We start from the raw sequence: 19,751 nt of genomic DNA, 5'->3' as shown, positions 1-19,751 counted from the left end.
ATTTCTTCTATTTTGTTCTTGAACATTTTCTTCTCGGTCCCCTCTCAGGGTTGGTCCATTCCATTCACCCAAACTGCAATCTCCACCTGCAGCCCACCATGTCCACTCAGGCATCCCATCTAAGCATCAGAGTCCCCAGAAATCAAACTCCACCCTCTCTCCAAAAACCAATGGGCTTCAGACCCACCTTCCAAAGAGCCCTAAACCTACCGAGACCCCCAGTCTGTCAGAGCCTGACCCAAGCAGTTCCGACACCTCCTTAAAGAAGAAAAATAAGAAACGGCGTCACTCTGAGATGGAAGGCGGAGAGCGAGAGCCAGCACTGGCCTACGTCATCCCAGACATCCCCACTGAGCCCGAACTGATCGAACCGGCCAGGGAGAGGAAGAGGAGGAAAAGGAGAAAGAAGAAGAAGAGGGAGGAAGAGGATGGAGATGCAGCCGTGAACCACAGGGAAAGGGTTCAGTCTCATCTGGAGGCTTCGCCGCCGGCACAAGAGGAGGACTGGTGTCAGGGGGTTCATGGAGACTCAGCCCCCCTGACCAAAGAGCCCTGGAACAACCAAAGCTGCCCCATCCCCAGCCTAAGAGTAAGCTCCAGTTGGTTCCAGTGGTTCTCCAGTGTGATGCGAATCAAGGAGAGCAGAGTATGGACACTGTGACGATGATGAAGAGGAGGAGGAGGAAGAAGAAAAGGAGATTGGAGGAGGGACCGGAGGAAGCAACGTTAAGACGTTCTGTTTCAGAAAGGTCACTGAGATGTTATTGTGATATTGTAGCTAGAAAACGTAGATGCATTACAGAGTACTATTATTTGTCTGTTTGGTCATGTAGCTTTAGACCTACAGCAGTAAACATGTCAGTTAAAAGGTCCAACGCATCAAAAAGTTAATAAAACATACAGTACCAGTCAAAAGTTTGGACACACCGACTCATTCAAGGGTTTTTCTTTACGTTGTAGAATAATAGTGAAGACATCAAAACTATGAAATAACACATATGGAATCATGTAGTAACCTAATGTTTTTTTTAACAAATCTAAATATATTTGTGGTTCTTCAAATTAGCCATCCATTGCTGTGTTTCTTGGCCTAAGCAAGTCTCTTCTTATTATTGGTGTCCTTTGGTAGTGGTTTCTTTGCAGCAATTTGACCATGAAGACCTGATTCACGGTCTCCTCTGAACAGATGTTGAGATGTCTGTTAACTCTGAAGCATTTATTTGGGCTGCAATTTCTGAGGCTGGTAACTCTAATGAACTTATCCTCTGCAGCAGAGGTAACTCAGGGTCTTGCATACCTGTGGCAGTCCTCATGAGAACCAGTTTCATCATAGTGGTTTTTGCGACTGCACTTTAAGAAACTCTAAACGTTCTTGACATGTTCCTGATTGACTGACCTTCATGTCTTAAAGTAATGATGGACTGTTTCTCTTTGCTTATTTGAGCTGTTCTTGCCATAATATGGACGTAGCCCTATTTGGTAAAAGACCATCTTCTGTATGCCGCCACCACCATGTCACAACACAACTGATTGGCTCAAACACATCGAGGAAAGATTTTCCACAAATGTAACTTTTAACAAGGCACACCTGTTAATTGAAATACATTCCAGGGGACTACCTCATAAAGCTGGTTGAGAGAATGCCAAGAGTATGCAAAGCTGGCATCAAGGCAACGGGTGGCTACTTTGAAGAATGTCACATCTTTTTTGGGCAAAAAAGATGTAACACTTTTTGGGGGGAGGGGTTACTACATGATTCCATATTTGTTGTTATTTCATAGTTTTAGTGTATTCACAATATTACGATGTAGAAATAAAGAGAATCCATGGAGTGAGTGTGTACAGGACAGTGTCTCTCCAGGAAGGGTTAGACAGCCCTGTGTTACAGAAACCCTGGAGTGACGTACAGGACAGTGTCTATCCATTAGACAGCCCTGTGTTAGTAGTCACCTCTTTTGATATATATTATTCAGCCCTGTGTATATATATCTCTCTATATCACACACACATGGCTTTGATTCCAAGATATTAGCTAAATGTATTGGAAGCAACATATAGCATGTATCACTGGGTCAAACCTACCCTGACTAATATGGAATATTACATGGGAGATATAGGAGAAAATACAACCGAATGTTTAGTTTCTTTGCACATTGACACGTTAAAAATATAAGTCTATATTTTTTTTGTGCAGCAGTTCTGGGACGAAGGACACGGTTGTTGAAAACGGCGCTGGGGATTCTACTGCCCCAAAGAAGTTAAAGAAGCGCAGGCTAAAAGAAGAGGTGAAACAGTGGGAGGAAAGCAGACGTTGTTGCTCCGGCGACCAGAGGAGCGACACTGAAGCAGTGGAGGCCCTTCCCAAGGAGGGCACCGTGGAGAGCACCGGTAGACCCACACACCACACACTGCTGCATTGACTGGAGCCAACAGTCCAGTCTTACCTTAACCTATTTGGCAAAACTTTTCTAACTCAAAAAGTTTGAAACATACAGTACCAGTCAGGAAGTTTCTCATAATCGAATGTGGTTTCAGGACTTGAACTCCTGTGGGCAAAATCTCTTGTTTAGGCTCTATCCTTGTTTTGCACTATGTAAATGATGTATACATTATTACATTCCCCAGGGCTCACATTTTTGTTTTATTTTGGCTCTTTTTGTTGCATCTGCAAATGTTTTTCTGGATTAAAAAAGGGGCAGGTGGTGGTGCGGTGTGTCAATGAGCGCGGTCGGCCCCGCCCTCCTGGCTTTGTAGCTGGAGAAAAAACGTTCCGTCGGTTTCCTGCAATTCTACATAGAGCTGAGAAATTGTTTTAGTTTTAAAGAAGTTTCCTGTGATTCCATGCATTTTGTCATGGTTACTGCTGTTCTTTTGCTCAAACATAATACACAATGCTGCTAAATTAATTGTTTTGGGAATTTTAATTTCTTCCTGACTGTCACTTTTTTTTATTTTGGTGCTTGTTAGTTCTCAAAGATGATATTATATAAAACTACAGGTCCATTGTCTTTACTAGCTACTTTATTTCTGGTTTTAGTTGTCCCTGGTTGTGAATGTTTCACCTCACTCTACTCCTTCCCCCCCACCATAGCTGGAGTGATCGTGTGGGACAGCCAGGTTAAGGATGGCTACAAGCGCTCCAAGGCCCCCGCTGCAGAAGCAGTAGAGGGTGGTCCTGGGGATGTCCCCCACCCAGCCCCCATGGTCTGGGATGGCAAGAGGAGTGGTGGAGTGGTTGAGGAGCTCCTGAAGAACTCTTTGGACAAAGCCTATGGAACCCAAGGTGAGATCTAGAACCTAAGACATTCTCAAGGTTGCACTTTACCCCCAGTGGAGTCAATAAATTGTACTAAGAAGTTGTAGCCAAGTAATTTATGTAGCGAGTTCAGTCTCTCTGGGAGACTAATAGCAGTAGCGGCTCACACCGCTGTTGTGCATAGCGCTGTAATGACTGGGGGGGTGGGTGTGTCCAGTCCTCAGCTGGGAGGGAGAGGCATCTGCCATCAGTAGGGATGCCATTGACGACACCCGCGATGCCAGAACCGACATGGTGATTGACGAGTGGGATGAGGACTTTGACAGTGGAAAGGTGAGAGGGCACCCACAGACACAAGCCCGTGGAAAGCTGTTTTCACATAGTGATTGTTTCAACAGAAGACATGTTAAAGGGATACTTTAGTTGTATCTTGTTTTTGACTTACCTAGGGTTCTGTTTAAATTTTTATCTTGGATATTTAGCAACATCCTGAATCTCCTGGCCTTCCACTAGAGTCCTAGTGGAAACTGAATGCACCAGTTAGCTCTGCATCTAAAGCATGTGTGAAGGGCTCCTTCTGGCTGAACTATTCCTAGATCCTTGCCTGCACCGCTAACTGGTTCCGGCACGCTTTACCTCTGTTACCTCTGGTCTGAACATTTCTTATGTGTGTATGAACAGGTGAAGAAAATGAAAAAGTACAAGCGAGAGAAGAGGAGGAGCGGCAATATCTTCCAGAAGATCCAGGACCGGCGGAGCATGTGGTCGGTCACACCCGGCGCCAAGAAGGCCGGCTTTGGATACCACTGTCACTGAGAAACCAGAATGAATGTTTGGATACAGAAGAGCCAACCAGAATGGATGTTTGGATACAGTCACTGAGAGCCAACCAGAATGGATGTTTGGATACAGTCACTGAGAGCCAACCAGAATGGATGTTTGGATACAGTCACTGAGAGCCAACCAGAATGGATGTTTGGCCACATACAGTACAACCGAACTGGAGTGACGACACGTGACACCACAGTAACAATGTGACTCTTTTTTTAATTGCTTGGCGGTTCATACCCTGATTGCAATACGAGAGACCATGGCCAGTTGACAGAACAACACATCTTTGATCTGTGCTGGTCTCTTCACTATAGAACTTACCGCAAGTCTTCCTTTGATGACCGAGTCTGGTGAGCTGACCAACATGGGCTGTGATGTTACCACCGTCAGCCAGGGTTCAGCAACAATGAGTTGACCATTGCTTCTACACCGTTGTCTCAGATGGATATGAAAACTGTTCAGTCAATGGTGCTCAAGCTGCTCATGAATATGATGGATTTACCGTACTGTGGTGAGCTTCCATCTGTGGTGATAACATGACACCATGTTATGTTAGGAATTCAGAACAAGCCATGTCAGGAATTCTCATATTTGTACATTTTACATGGTTGGGCCACTCTCGGGGACGGTTCTGGGGTTTTCTAGCCGGTATCAAAGGATGTGGCATGCACCATATAGCATTTATCTGTGTGAAAGGCTGAGGTGAGAGATTTTGTATAATGTATGCTAGATAACCCTTACCCATCAGCTAAATGTATTGAAACCTATGAGGGAGACACTTGGGTTGTGTTCAGGTGGGCGAAACGTGCAGAACTTTGAATTATAGTAATGTAATGTATAGAGCTGAAATGACTTCCTATAGAAAATCATTGTGTTCTACACAATCTATTTCTCTGAACATTCTAAAATGTTGCAACCAGTGATTTAGTGTAAAAAAAAATATATAGGTTGGTTGGTAAACGTTGATCGGCCTTCTTGCTGAGTAAAGCATCACTCCCTCTATACGTTCAATGCATTTTCCCGCAAATGGAGGGTAAACGCTCGGGAGAAATACAAAAACATGCGTAAATGGCATTTCCGTGCGTTTACCCTCCACTACACCACTGGTTACAACCACTGTGCTGACTGCTGACTGGGCCGTGTGCAGGACAGTGGGCCAATAGAGGTGAATACTGTTCTCCTGACTCATATGGCCTATTCTGTATGTGAAGACATGTGGTGACCATCTCGCGCTGATCACCATCAGCACCATCACCAAGTCACCTTTAAAAGATCCCAAACATGAACAGGACTGCAGAGGGTGAAGCCATCATAACTGACATGCTTTGTTCCCATCCTCTCTTTCAGTTTGGGAATGATTGATACTTTTATGGTTTTATGGTTTCTTATTCTGTGTGATTTCTTTGCCACAATGCCTTCTTGGTATGTTCTACATGACCTGATAAAACTGACCCACTGTGGCTGCTGCTGACACATTTACATATTCTGATTCTACTGTTGTTTTACAAGCACGGATTTGGAGGGGGAAACAGTCACACGCCTGTCCCACGCAGACGAAAGGCCTCCATCTTTAGTTGAATCTTATTGATTATTGTATGCGTGATGGTGGTATTTGAAGTTCCCTATATCAGAATATTCAGTTCTGTGTCCCTAACAGATTTTTTTTGTTTCCTTTCCTGGGTGAATTTGACGGTTCTGAAGATGATGTAATTTGGTAGATGTGTCAGAATAGAAAATGTCATGGTCGATTAACACCAAGTGATGCTTTGCCCCGACATCAGCTAATTGCAAAGTTCATAGGCGATGTCTCTACCCCCAGGTCAAGTTGGGGACTGTAACGATAACGTCAAGGCTTTGTCGGTTTGTAACATAATCCACCTGTAATGGATGAGGCATATCATTGTTTCATCTGCTTTCTCATCCATTTGCTCTCCTTTCTGGTCAATAGTTGCAAAAGAGGGTGTGAGTGCGATTCTGGGGTGGGTGGGTTGAATTGGGAACTTTTTTCAACCCTAGACATCTACAGTAGGTCATGAGTGGAGCTAATTGCTCATCTCTTCTGCGTGTCATTCCCAAAATGTCAAGTCCTTGGTCCCTGGTCTCTAACTAAAAGTTGTGTTGGTGACCATTGTTTAGTAATGCTCCATCACCAGTGAACTTCAGCTTTGTTGTGCATCGTGTGTTTTCTGAATGAATTTTGGGCCTCTATGAACCAACAGTTCTTTCTTTGTGTGTTCTATCCCAGATAAAGAGTTGCATGTAGGCTGGTCCCAGATCTGTTTGTGTGGTTTGGCCAACACCTATGGCCATTGTAAATGTTGGAAATACAGCACAGACATCTGGGGCCAGGCTAGATTACATGCGTTGCCCCAGGCATTGTTAGTTTGAAGTTGATGTATATGCTATTAGTACATGATCATTGTCCCAATCTGTACTCTCTCTATGCAAATCACCCACAGACAGTCCAACTAACTGGTCATCTGGAACCTGATGTACCCAGCCATCCCCCAACCTTACAACCCTCATGTTCAACCAACCTTCCAGCCAAGTCCACATTTTATTACACACCACCACCATTTTATCCTGTTTTCTACCAGTATATTTGAGGGGTGAAAACATGGGATCTTCCACTTTATCTGGGCACTGATTTAGCTAAATAGATTATAAATGATAGTCATTAAACAAAGCGCTTGGCCAGTGTAGAAGATTGTACAGTCCGCCTGGTGTTTCCCATGCTTTCCCCGTCATCCCTGCGTAGACTTGGCCTTCACAAACCATCCTGATCTGATCGGCTCCACGGAAACAGAATGCACGCTTGTGACATCAGGATGATTCGTACGAGGCCAGTATAGTTCCAGTCACCCATTGACTTTCATTCTAGAGATGTCAGCTTAAACAGTATAGTTAATTGATCATGTTAAATAATTTAAAGAAACTTTTCACAAATCTTTAATGTGTTATAAAAAAAAATACAGATACAATCTGTATTTGGATTGGTGGGGGATTGTGAAAGTTAAAATAATTTCTTGCAGATGGATGTTCATATGTGCGTGTTTCATACGATGACACCTTGTTACTGTAGTGTCATACAGTATGAGAGCGGCGTCATCACCAGTTCCATTGAATGTGTTTCATGTTGACTGTGAAATGAGCTTTGGGACATGTTCGATGCTCAAGGAAACTGACAGGAAGACGTTATACTGGTGTGACTGATCCACGTCATATTTGCATTGATGGTTCTATATTTTGCACCGCCTTTTCAGACCAAGGAGAGACATTTCATAATGAAACGTGACTCTTACCCAAATGGATCATGTAATTAGCTCTACAGGTGCAATAAAGTTGTGACTTTGTGAATAGGGGTCTGGTCTTGCTTCTTTGTTAGTAGAAAATCTGAATATATATATTCTACTAACCATCAAAAGCCTGAATGGAATATCAGACTGCATTTGAATTGTTATATGGCCTCCTACAGTGCATTTGGAAAGTATTCAGACCCCTTCACTTTTTCCACATTTTGTTACATTACAGCCTCATTCTAAAATGTATTATATTAATTTCCCTCAATATACACACAGGTTTAGAATTTTTTAATAAAAATATATATTTTTTAAAACGTACCTTTTTATGAAAATAAGTGTTCAGACCCTTTGCTATGAAACTAAAAATTAAACTCGGGTGCATCCTGTTTCCATTGATCATCCTTGATGTTTCTACAACTTGACTAGAGTCCACATGTGGTAAATTCAATTGATTGGACATGATTTGGAAAGGTACACACCTGTCTATATAAAGGTCCTACAGTTGACAGTGCATGTCAGAGCAAAAACCAAGCCATGTGGTCAAAGGAATTGTCAGTAGAGCTCCGAGACAAAATTGTGTCGAGGCATAGATCTGGGGAAGGGTACCAAAACATTTCTGCAGCATTGAAGGTCTCAAAAAACAGTGGCCTTCTTAAATGAAAGAAGTTTGGAACCACCAAGACTACCTATTGGGGGAGAAGGGCCTTGGTCAGGGAGGTGACCAAGAAGCCGATGGTCTCTGACAGAGTTCCTCTGTGGAGTTGGAAGATCCTTCCAGAAGGACACCCATCTCTGCAGCACTCCGTCAATCAGGCTGTTATGGTAGAGTAGCCAGACGGAAGCCACTTCTCAGTAAATGGAAAATGACAGCTCGCTTGGTGTTAGCTGAAAGGCACCTAAAGGACTCTGACCATGAATGTCAAGTGTCACATCTGGAGGAAACCAGGCATCGCTCATCACCTGGCTAATACCATCCGTACAGTGAAGCATGGTGGTGGCAGCATCATGCTGTGGGGATGTTTTTCAGCGACTGGAACTGGGAGACTAGTCAGGATTGAGGGAAAGATGAACGGAGTACAGAGCGATCATTGATGAAAACCTCCTCTAGAGCACTCAGGACCTCAGACTGGGGCAAAGGTTCATCTTCTAACAGGACAACAACCATAAGCACACAGCCAAGACAATGCAGGAGTGGCTTCAGGACAAGTCTCAATGTCCTTGAGTGGCCCACCAGAGCCTGGATTTGAACCTGATTGAACATCTCTGGAAAGACCTGAAAATAGCTGTGCAGTAATGCTCAACCATCTCTTCTGACCCAGCTTGAGAGGATATGCAGAGAAGAATGCGAGAAACTCCCTAAATACAGGTGTGCCAAGCTTGTAGCGTCATACCCAAGAAGAATCGAGGCTGTAATCGCTGCATATGTACAGAGTACAGGGTCTGAATACTTACTGAAATGTCATATTTCCTCTTTTTCTCCCCTATTTATAAGTTAGGGAAAATGTTGAAATTCTTGTTTTTGCTTTGTCATTGTGGGGTATTGTGTGTAGATTAGGGGGACACCATTTAATCAATTTTAGAATAAGGCTGTAACAACAAAATGTGGAAAGTCAAGTGGTCTGAATACTTCCGAATGGACTGTCATTTTACAGTGTCATAAAAGTCTGAATATTAACATGGGATCTCATAAAATATATTTCAAATAAATAATAAAAAATATAAAAAAATAATGCATGGCACCGGCATCATGCAGGTGCAACGAAACATTTATTTCTGAGCCAATTGTGCTCGTTCTTCACAATAGTAATCATGTAAATGAGTTAAAGGCATAGTATCTGACATTAAGTTATAGCGCGTGACATCATCTCTGAAAGGAGGGGCCATGATCGTGCGGTTTCTCTCTGGATGGATTGATGTTCTCAAAGCTCTGCCTGCATACCTAGCTACTCTACATAACTTACAACCGATTCACTTTCAGCAGGAATAGAAGAAATATGAAGAAACGCTTTCTAATCAGTTGGGGACTTTAGGGAGGGATACATCCAAGCAGACTGACAACCGGACACGCGTGGGCGGTCGTATTGGAGATATCGGCTGCAGCAGAGGGAGCGCAAGAAACTGAAGCCTACAGCAGCATCAGTATGGATGGGGAGAATTATGGTAGGTTGTTTATCTTTCCGTCACTTCATATAGATAACGCATACTCACGCGTGTAAACACCTGTCTACAGTGAACATGACCGTTAATTCAGTGTTAGGTTTAAAACGTTCGCTTCTAGGCTTACCAAAAGCCATGATCTGCGCGTGATGAACACACAAGTCGACGATTCATGTCACGCTACATACAGTTCCGATGTGTCAAGTTCAAGATTGGCGGAAGTTGTTTAGGTTTAGGCAACCTGATGAACAGCACAGGTTGTCTGGTCGGAATTCATGGGCTATAAAAAGACATGCATGCTGAATTATTGAACATCATGGTGGTGAAGCTTTGCGCCAGGGATGAATATGGAAAATTTTCCATAGGGAACCATATACATTTGTATCTATATCGGTACTCAAAGCAGGGCTCATTTGATTTCAATGGGACTCCCAGGGACTCCATTTTTTATATATATATATATATATAAAAGCATTGTTTTTATAGAAAAACTGAATGAATACGAATAAATATGCTGAAGTTTTGTCAGATTCCTAGTTAAATGGCATCAATACATAGATGCATTCAGAAAGTATTCAGACCCCTTCACCTTTTCCACATGTTACGTTACAGCCTTATTCTAAAATTTGTTAAATAAAAATTGTCTTCATTAACCTACACACAATACCCCATAATCACAAAGCAAAAGTTTTTTTTGAAATGTGGCAAATTTATAAAAAATATAAAACATAAATGCCTTATTTACATAAGTATTCAGACCCTTTGCTATGAGACTTGAAATTGAGCTCAGATAATCCTTGATGTTTCTACAACTTGATTGTAGTCCACTTGAGGTATATTCAATTGATTGGACAGCTGTCTATATAAGGTCCCACAGTTGACAGTACATGTCTGTGCACGAACCAAGCCATGAGGTTGAAGGAATTGTCCGTAGAGCTCCTAGACAGGATTGTGTCGAGGCACAGATCTGGGGGAAGGGTACCAAAACATGTCTGCAGCATTGAAGGTCCCCAAGAACACAGTGGCCTCCATCATTCTTAAATGGAAGAAGTTTGGAACCACCAAGACTCTTCCTAGAGCTGGCTACCTGGCCAAACTGAGCAATAAGGGGAGAAGGGCCTTGGTCAGGGAGGTGACCAAGGCCAAGAACCAAGACCAAGAACCAGAAGGTCACTCTGATAGAGTTCCTGTGTGGAGATGGGAGAATCTTCCAGAAGAACAACCATTTCTGTTGCACTGCACCAAACAGGCCTTTATGGTAGGGTGGCCAGACGGAAGCCACTCCTCAGTAAAGGAATATGCCAAAAGGCACCTAAAGGACACTCAGACCATGAGAAACCAGATGATCTGCTCTGATGAAACCAAGATTGAACTCTTTGGCCTGAATGCCAAGCCTCACGTCTGGAGGAAACCAGGTACCGCTCATCACCTGGCCAATGCCATCCCTACGGTGAAGCACGGTGGTGGCAGCATCATACTGTGGGGATGTTTTTCAGCGGCAGGGACTGGGAGACTAGTCAGGTGGAGGGAAATGTGAACGGAGCAAAGTACAGAGAGGTCCTTGATGAAAACCTGGTCCAGAACACTCAGGACCTAAGCACACAGCCAAGACAACACGAGTGGATTCGGGACCAGACTCAATGTCCTTGAGTGGCCCAGCAATGCTCCCCATCCAACCTGACAGAGCTTGAGAGGATCTCTGGATCTGCAGAGAAGAATGGGAGAAACTCCCCAAATACAGGTGTGACAAGCTAGTAGTTCATACCCAAGAATACTCAAGGCTGTAATCGCTGCCAAAGGTGGTTGAACAAAGTACTGAGTAAAGGGGTCTGAACTTGTGTATATGTAAAATTGTATTTTTAATACGTTTGCAAAAATGTCTAAACCCATTTTTGCTTTGTCATTATGCGGCATTGTGTATAGATTGATGAGAAAAAAACTACCTATTTAATCAATTTTAGAATAAGGCAGTAAAGTAACAATGTGTAAAAAGTCAAGAGGTCTGAATACTTTCTGAGTGCACTGTATAGGCTGTGTGTTGCTTCAGTCCAGCCATATACTAGTCAGGTGACGCATGCACCAGATAAACAAGCCCCAGTGGAAACTGATCTCTTTACAGGAACTTAAATGCTATGCATGAGATCATCTGACACTTCAGGAGAGTCATCCTTGATGATGTCATTCCTTGACTCCATGGGGTCGTCATCATGCTCCTGATTATGGAGACTTGATTATGTCAATGATTTATTAGTTAGCTTGCTGATTCCCTAATGCATCTGAAAATAGAAGCTGGTGGCTGCAATGGCCTCATTGCAAGATATCATTTGCTGTTTCTGTCTCAGTGGGAGTGGTGTGTTGGCTGGTTCTGTCTCAGTGGGAGTGGTGTGTTGGCTGTTTCTGTCTCAGTGGGAGTGGTGTGTTGGCTGTTACTGTCTCAGTGGGAGTGGTGTGTTGGCTGTTACTGTCTCAGTGGGAGTGGTGTGTTGGCTGTTAGGACTTTCTGTCTCAGTGGGAGTGGTGTGTTGGCTGTTTCTGTCTCAGTGGGAGTGGTGTGTTGGCTGTTTCTGTCTCAGTGGGAGTGGTGTGTTGGCTGTTACTGTCTCAGTGGGAGTGGTGTGTTGGCTGTTTCTGTCTCAGTGGGAGTGGTGTGTTGGCTGTTACTGTCTCAGTGGGAGTGGTGTGTTGGCTGTTACTGTCTCAGTGGGAGTGGTGTGTTGGCTGTTACTGTCTCAGTGGGAGTGGTGTGTTGGCTGTTTCTGTCTCAGTGGGAGTGGTGTGTTGGCTGTTTCTGTCTCAGTGGGAGTGGTGTGTTGGCTGTTACTGTCTCAGTGGGAGTGGTGTGTTGGCTGTTTCTGTCTCAGTGGGAGTGGTGTGTTGGCTGTTTCTGTCTCAGTGGGAGTGGTGTGTTGGCTGTTTCTGTCTCAGTGGGAGTGGTGTGTTGGCTGTTTCTGTCTCAGTGGGAGTGGTGTGTTGGCTGTTACTGTCTCAGTGGGAGTGGTGTGTTGGCTGTTTCTGTCTCAGTGGGAGTGGTGTGTTGGCTGTAGAGGACTGTTTCTGTCTCAGTGGGAGTGGTGTGTTGGCTGTTTCTGTCTCAGTGGGAGTGGTGTGTTGGCTGTCTCAGTGGGAGTGGTGTGTTGGCTGTTAGGACTGTTTCTGTCTCAGTGGGAGTGGTGTGTTGGCTGTTTCTGTCTCAGTGGGAGTGGTGTGTTGGCTGTTTCTGTCTCAGTGGGAGTGGTGTGTTGGCTGTTTCTGTCTCAGTGGGAGTGGTGTGTTGGCTGTTTCTGTCTCAGTGGGAGTGGTGTGTTGGCTGTAGAGGACTGTTTCTGTCTCAGTGGGAGTGGTGTGTTGGCTGTTTCTGTCTCAGTGGGAGTGGTGTGTTGGCTGTTTCTGTCTCGTCTCAGTGGGAGTGGTGTGTTGGCTGTTTCTGTCTCAGTGGGAGTGGTGTGTTGGCTGTAGAGGACTGTTTCTGTCTCAGTGGGAGTGGTGTGTTGGCTGTTTCTGTCTCAGTGGGAGTGGTGTGTTGGCTGTTTCTGTCTCAGTGGGAGTGGTGTGTTGGCTGTAGAGGACTGTTTCTGTCTCAGTGGGAGTGGTGTGTTGGCTGTTTCTGTCTCAGTGGGAGTGGTGTGTTGGCTGTAGAGGACTGTTTCTGTCTCAGTGGGAGTGGTGTGTTGGCTGTTTCTGTCTCAGTGGGAGTGGTGTGTTGGCTGTAGAGGACTGTTTCTGTCTCAGTGGGAGTGGTGTGTTGGCTGTTTCTGTCTCAGTGGGAGTGGTGTGTTGGCTGTTTCTGTCTCAGTGGGAGTGGTGTGTTGGCTGTTTCTGTCTCAGTGGGAGTGGTGTGTTGGCTGTTTCTGTCCACATATTCATTTAATAGACCTGAGAGACAGGGGAGGTTCAGGGTCCTCCCACTACGCTACCATCAGTCACTTATCTGACAGTTTGTGCTGCATGTTTTGTTGCTTAACGGGTTATACTTGTACTTGAGTCCCCCATCATGAGGCATGTAAACATAACATGACATACAGCAGCTTAAGTCATGAGCAGTCGTAACAGTTTAAGTTGAGAAATTACAACAGACTTTATAGTGACACAACAATGTAGGTTAGGTCAGCAAACTGGTTCAGCTAATTCATGGCTTGTGTCATGACAGTGTAAAATAAGTCTTGTCTTAAGTTGACACCAACAGTCATGATTGGCAACTGTTATGTCATTGTTATGCCAGTCTAATGTAGGCCTTGTGACAGGGGGTTCAATTAAAATATGACTTTACTTATGTAATAATGAGCTGTGATGTGACGAATAAGAGAGACAGGATGTAGGAATGTCGTCAGCACATTTAGACCCACTCAGTGTCCCTGACACTTCTCAGCTACGTCCCAAATGGGACCCTAATCCCTACATAGTGCACGATATAGGGAATAGGGTGCCATTTGTGACGAATAAGAGAGACAGGATGTAGGAATGTAGTCAGCACATTTAGACCCACTCAGTGTCCCTGACACTCCTCAGCTACGTCCCAAATGGGACACTAATCCCTACATAGTGCACGATATAGGGAATAGGGTGCCATTTGGGACAAAACCCTCCTGTCAAAACCACTGGTAAGAATGTCGTATCATCCTCTTTCTGGAATGCATTTGGATCATTCAGCATAACTATAGGCTCCCGAGAGAGGATAACAGTCCTCCTTGCTTTCGCTCAAGAAGAGTGTGTGTGTGTGTGTTTAATCTAGTCAGACAAAGAAATATTGTTTAGTCTAGTTGTATATTTTATGTTGCATCTTCAGAGAATATGTTCTCAGTCTGTTGCCATCCGTTCCTGGGTCTCCTTACTTACTCTGCAGAGGGGATGTTGCTAGGAACCAACTGTCAACCCTATCGAGCCCTCAGGACACCAGACTGAGACCTTTTAATGCATGGCTGTGCTGCTTAATTTAGCATTCCACACCGTCTTGTGTTACTTTTATGACATACGACCTTCGTGACTTTGACTATGTTCCGTAGCCTAGTGGAAGGAGCGTTGGGCCAGTAACCGAAAGGTTGCTCGTTCGAATCCCAAGCCAGCAAAAAATAATAATATTGCCCTTGAGCAAGGCTCTTAACCCTAATTGCTCCAGGGTTGCCGTTGATAATGGCTGACCCTGGCTGTGACCCCACTCTCTGAGGGTGTTGGGATATGGGGGAAAAAACACATTTACAATTCACACTTCTAACATGTGAAATACTCAATTAGAACAAATATAAGCGAGTGCTTGTATTTGTCCTATTTCACACATTACATGTGAATTGGACATTTGTTTTTGCACTTTACCACATTGTGATGTCAGAGAAACGTTCTAGTGCATTGTTTCTTTCGCCATATCAACAAGGTTTTAGTCCGTTGCTACTTTATCATTTCAGTATTACTTTATAGACGCGGTAAAGAGGTCAATGGAATGCAGACCGTGGGTGGATAGAAGACGGATGCCGGATTGGCGCACATTCAACAAATCTGATCTAGCAATGTGGATATTCATCAATCCGTCATGACTGATGTATTGTAACAGGCCCACAATGTGGTTAGTAAAGTCCCTTTTTGATATATTTGGCTGTTTTCACTGCATTACATTTAGAAGTGGTCCCTTTTCAGGTTTAGAAGTAGTGACTGCTAAATGCTAACACCCATTCGTATAAGCTGGTAGGATAGCTAGCTTACAGAAATCGGTGTTGGTAGTCAAAGCCATATTTAACTGTAATGCATTGTATTGGCGTTGACATCCATATAAGCAGTATATAAGCATTATACTCCGATTTTGTACCTCAACACAGTGTGAAATATAAACAATAGCCTCAATTTTGGCACATTTTGCTAGTGGCAATGAGGAGATTTTGATTCTTTCCCCCACGTATTTCCATGGGATTTCCATCATTTTAGTCAAGTTCCATTGACCTCTTTACCACATCTATGATCTCAGTGAAAAGGATATATTCCATTATTACTTTGATGTCAGGGGAAAAGGTTATATTCCATTGTTACTTTGATGTCAGGGGAAAAGGTTATATTCCATTGTTACTTTGTGATGTCAGAGGAAAAGGTTATATTCCATTATTACTTTGTGATGTCAGGGGAAAAGGTTATATTCCATTGTTACTTTGATGTCAGGGGAAAAGGTTATATTCCATTGTTACTTTGTGATGTCAGGGGAAAAGGTTATATTCCATTGTTACTTTGTGATGTCAGGGGAAAAGGTTATATTCCATTGTTACTTTGTGTTACTTTGTGATGTCAGGGAAAAGGTTATATTCCATTGTTACTTTGTGATGTCAGAGGAAAAGGTTATATTCCATTGTTACTTTGTGATGTCAGAGGAAAAGGTTATATTCCATTGTTACTTTGTGATGTCAGGGGAAAAGGTTATATTCCATTGTTACTTTGTGATGTCAGGGGAAAAGGTTATATTCCATTGTTACTTTGTGATGTCAGAGGAAAAGGTTATATTCCATTGTTACTTTGTGATGTCAGAGGAAAAGGTTATATTCCATTGTTAATGTCTGAAGGTTATATTCCATTGTTACTTTGTGATGTCTGAGGAAAAGGTTATATTCCATTGTTACTTTGTGATGTCAGAGGAAAAGGTTATATTCCATTGTTACTTTGTGATGTCTGAGGAAAAGGTTATATTCCATTGTTACTTTGTGATGTCAGAGGAAAAGGTTATATTCCATTGTTACTTTGTGATGTCTGAGGAAAAGGTTATATTCCATTGTTACTTTGTGATGTCTGAGGAAAAGGTTATATTCCATTTACTTTGTGTCAGAGGAAAAGGTTATATTCTTTTATATTCCATGTGATGTCAGAGGAAAAGGTTATATTCCATTGTTACTTCGTGATGTCAGAGGAAAAGTCAAGGTCATGTCTGCTTGTTTAATGCTACAGTCTCAGATAGCATTTTAGATACTGTTCAATATCTAGTTCTTTGTACATGATGAAGTGCACCCACAGAGGAAGTACAGTCAGTGGCTCGGGTTGCTGTTGTGATTTCAGGTGTGTGTGTGTGGTTGCCGTGGTTACAGCTGCTAGACGGCAGGCCCTGCCTATTCCTGTTGGTGTTCCTGTGGCCCTTCTCTCATGCTGTCAATCTGACTGATGGTCCCGCCTCCTAGACAGAATGACTGACATGTAGTTGGCCAAGCACATCGTTGTGACAGATGGCACCGCCTTCTAGACAGAATGACTGACGTGGTTGGCTGGGCCTGTTGTTTACTTCAGTCATCTCAGTTCAGGTGGAGTTTAGCTGTTTGGACTTATTTCTGGAGACCTGAGATTAGAAGGGCTCTTACAGACAGCACATTTGAAGCACTGCTTCCCTCTCATATGCAAAACACTCTGTCAGAAATCAGCCGCCCAAAACTCCCTGTAGTGCGTAGAGCCACCCGCTGTGGTTAGAAAGACCGTCTGAAAGAAGGACCTGAAACATGAAGAAGGGGGAAAACATCTGAAAATGAGAGAGAAAAAAGTAACTGTCACCTTGAAGCGGATGTGAATCAGTTCGTTGATCTTTCCTCTCACTTCCTCTCTGAAATACACACCTCTGCCTCGGTCTGTCTATCTGTCTGCCTGTCTATCTGTCTGCCTGTCTATCTGTCTGCCTGTCTATCTGTCTGCCTGTCTATCTCTGTCTGCCTGTCTATCTCTGTCTGCCTGTCTATCTGTCTGCCTGTCTATCTGTCTGCCTGTCTATCTCTGTCTGCCTGTCTATCTCGGTCTGCCTCTGTCTGCCTGTCTATCTCTGTTTGCCTGTCTATCTCTGTTTGCCTGTCTATCTCTGTCTGCCTGTCTAACTCTGTCTGCCTCTGTCTGCCTGTCCATCTCTTTCTCCCTTTTTTATCTTTGTCTGCCTCGGTCTGCCTCTGTCTGCCTGTCTGTCTGCCTGTGATACTCTGTCTATCTGTCTGCCTGTCTTTCTCTGTCTGCGTCTGTCTGCCTGTCTATCCATTGTCTATCCCTGTCTATCTCTGTCTGCCTGTTTTTCTCTCTGCCTCGGTCTGCCCCTGTTTGCCTGTCTATCTGCTTGCCTGTTTATCTCTTCTCCCTGTTTATCTCTGTCTGCCTGTCTGTCTGCCTGTCTATCTCTGTCTGCCTGTCTATCTCTGTCTGTGTTCTTCTGCCTGTTTCTCTGTCTGCCTGTCTCTCTGTGTGTCTGTCTGCCTTTCTGCCTCTGTCTGCCTGTTTTATCCCTGTCTGCCTGTTTATCTCTGTTTGCATGCGCTGTCTACCTCTGTCTGAGCCACAAGGGACAAATCTAATTTTATTGGTCGCATACACATGTTTAGCAGATGTTATTGTGGGTGTAGCGAAATGCTTGTGTTCCCAGCTCCAACAGTGCAATAATATCTAACAATACACACAGATCTAAAGGTAAAAGAGTGGAATTAAGAAATCTAGAAATAATAGGACGAGCAATGTCGGGAGTCCAGAGTATAAATATATATACAGTACCAACTAGTCAAAAGTTTGGACACGCCTACTTACTCCAGGGTTTTTCTTTATTTTTACTATGTTCTACATTGTAGAATAGTAGTGAATACATCAAAACTATAAAATAGCACATATGGAATCATGTAGTAACCAAAAAAAGTGTTAAACAAATCAAAATATATTTTATATTTGAGATATTGACTTGGTCTTTTACCAAATGGGGCTATCTAATGTGTACCACCCCTACCTTGTCACAACACAACTGATTGGCTCAAACGCATTAAGAAGGAAAGACATTCCACAAATACACTTTTAACAAGGCACACCTGATAATTGACATGCATTCCAGGCAACTACCTCATGAAGCTGGTTGAGAGAATGTCAAGAGTGTGCAAAGCTTTCATCAAGGCAAAGGGTGGCTACTTTGAAGAATCTCAAACATAAAAAGTATTTTGATTTGTTTAACACTTTTGGTTACTACATGTGTGCTATTTCATAGTTTTGATGTCTTCACTATTATTCTACAATGTATAAAATTACAAAAATAAAGCAAAACCCTGGAATGAGTATTTGTGATGGCATGTATAGACATTATGGACAGCATATTGATAGAATGTATAGTGTGCCTGAAGAATACATAGGATAGAATAGTGTATGCACAGGGACGAGAGAACTAACATGTTAATGTCACGCCCTGACCTGAGTATTCTTTGTTTTCTTTATATATTTTAGTTAGGTCAGGGTGCGACGAGGGTGGTATGTGTGTTTTTGTCTCATCTAGTGTGTTTGTACTGTCTAGGGTTTTTTGTAGATTTATGGGATTGTTTCCATCTAGGTGTTTATGTAGGTCTATGGTTGCCTAGATTGGTTCTCAATTAGAGGCAGGTGTTTATCGTTGTCTCTGATTGGGAACCATATTTAGGCAGCCATCTTCTTTGGGTATTTCGTGGGTTATTGTCTATGTTATGTTGCACGTTAGCACATTGTTTATATAGCGGTCACGGTCGTCTTATTCGTTTTGTTGTTTTTGTTTAAGTGTTCTTCATTAATAAAGAAGAATATATTCTAACTACGCTGCGCTTTGGTCTACTCCATACGACGATCGTGACAGTTAAACTTGTTACCCTGATGAAGGTAAGGTACCCTGACCAAACCATAGGTTCTATGTGAAGATTCATCTTAAATGGAAGTTAGCATTTGTCCCTAAGACGTTTGTGTAGCATTCACGATAACCATAGTGCTGGAGTTTCTTCCTCTGCTGGCTAGCTGTACCCTGACACTGTGTTCCGTAGTTATTCTAAGCTATCCGACTTGTGTAAGCAGCCTCTTGTGATGCTTAGAACATCAGTGGATCAGGAGGGCTGTTGCTTTCTCCCATCTGCTGTTCTGAGTCCCCGGGGGGATGCCAGCTAGACTGGTGTGTGGAGTTAATCCACCACTGTACTCACAGCAATTCCAGTCCATCCACACCAAATCCACACCACTGTACTCAGCAGGGTTGGTGTCAATTCCAGTCCATTCAGAAACTACACCAAATCCACCTCCACACCACTGCTCAGCAGGGTTGGTGTCAATTCCAGTCCATTCAGAAACTACACCAAATCCACCTCCACACCACTGTACTCAGCAGGGTTGGTGTCAATTCCAGTCCATTCAGAAACTACACCAAATCCACCTCCACACCACTGTACTCAGCAGGGTTGGTGTCAATTCCAGTCCATTCAGAAACTACACCAAATCCACCTCCACAC

At 43.4% G+C, this 19,751-nt stretch overlaps 1 pseudogene; it reads left to right on the top strand.

The window, feature by feature from the left end:
- Positions 1-19,751, top strand: part of LOC135554730 (ubiquitin carboxyl-terminal hydrolase 36-like) — a 75,764-nt pseudogene that overhangs the window by 35,781 nt on the left and 20,232 nt on the right.

This window comes from Oncorhynchus masou, chromosome 14 (assembly GCF_036934945.1).
Source record: "Oncorhynchus masou masou isolate Uvic2021 chromosome 14, UVic_Omas_1.1, whole genome shotgun sequence".
In the NCBI taxonomy this organism is placed as follows: domain Eukaryota; kingdom Metazoa; phylum Chordata; class Actinopteri; order Salmoniformes; family Salmonidae; genus Oncorhynchus; species Oncorhynchus masou.
The sequence above is the reverse complement of the archived record's forward strand: the minus strand, read 5'-3'. Positions and strand labels throughout refer to the sequence as shown.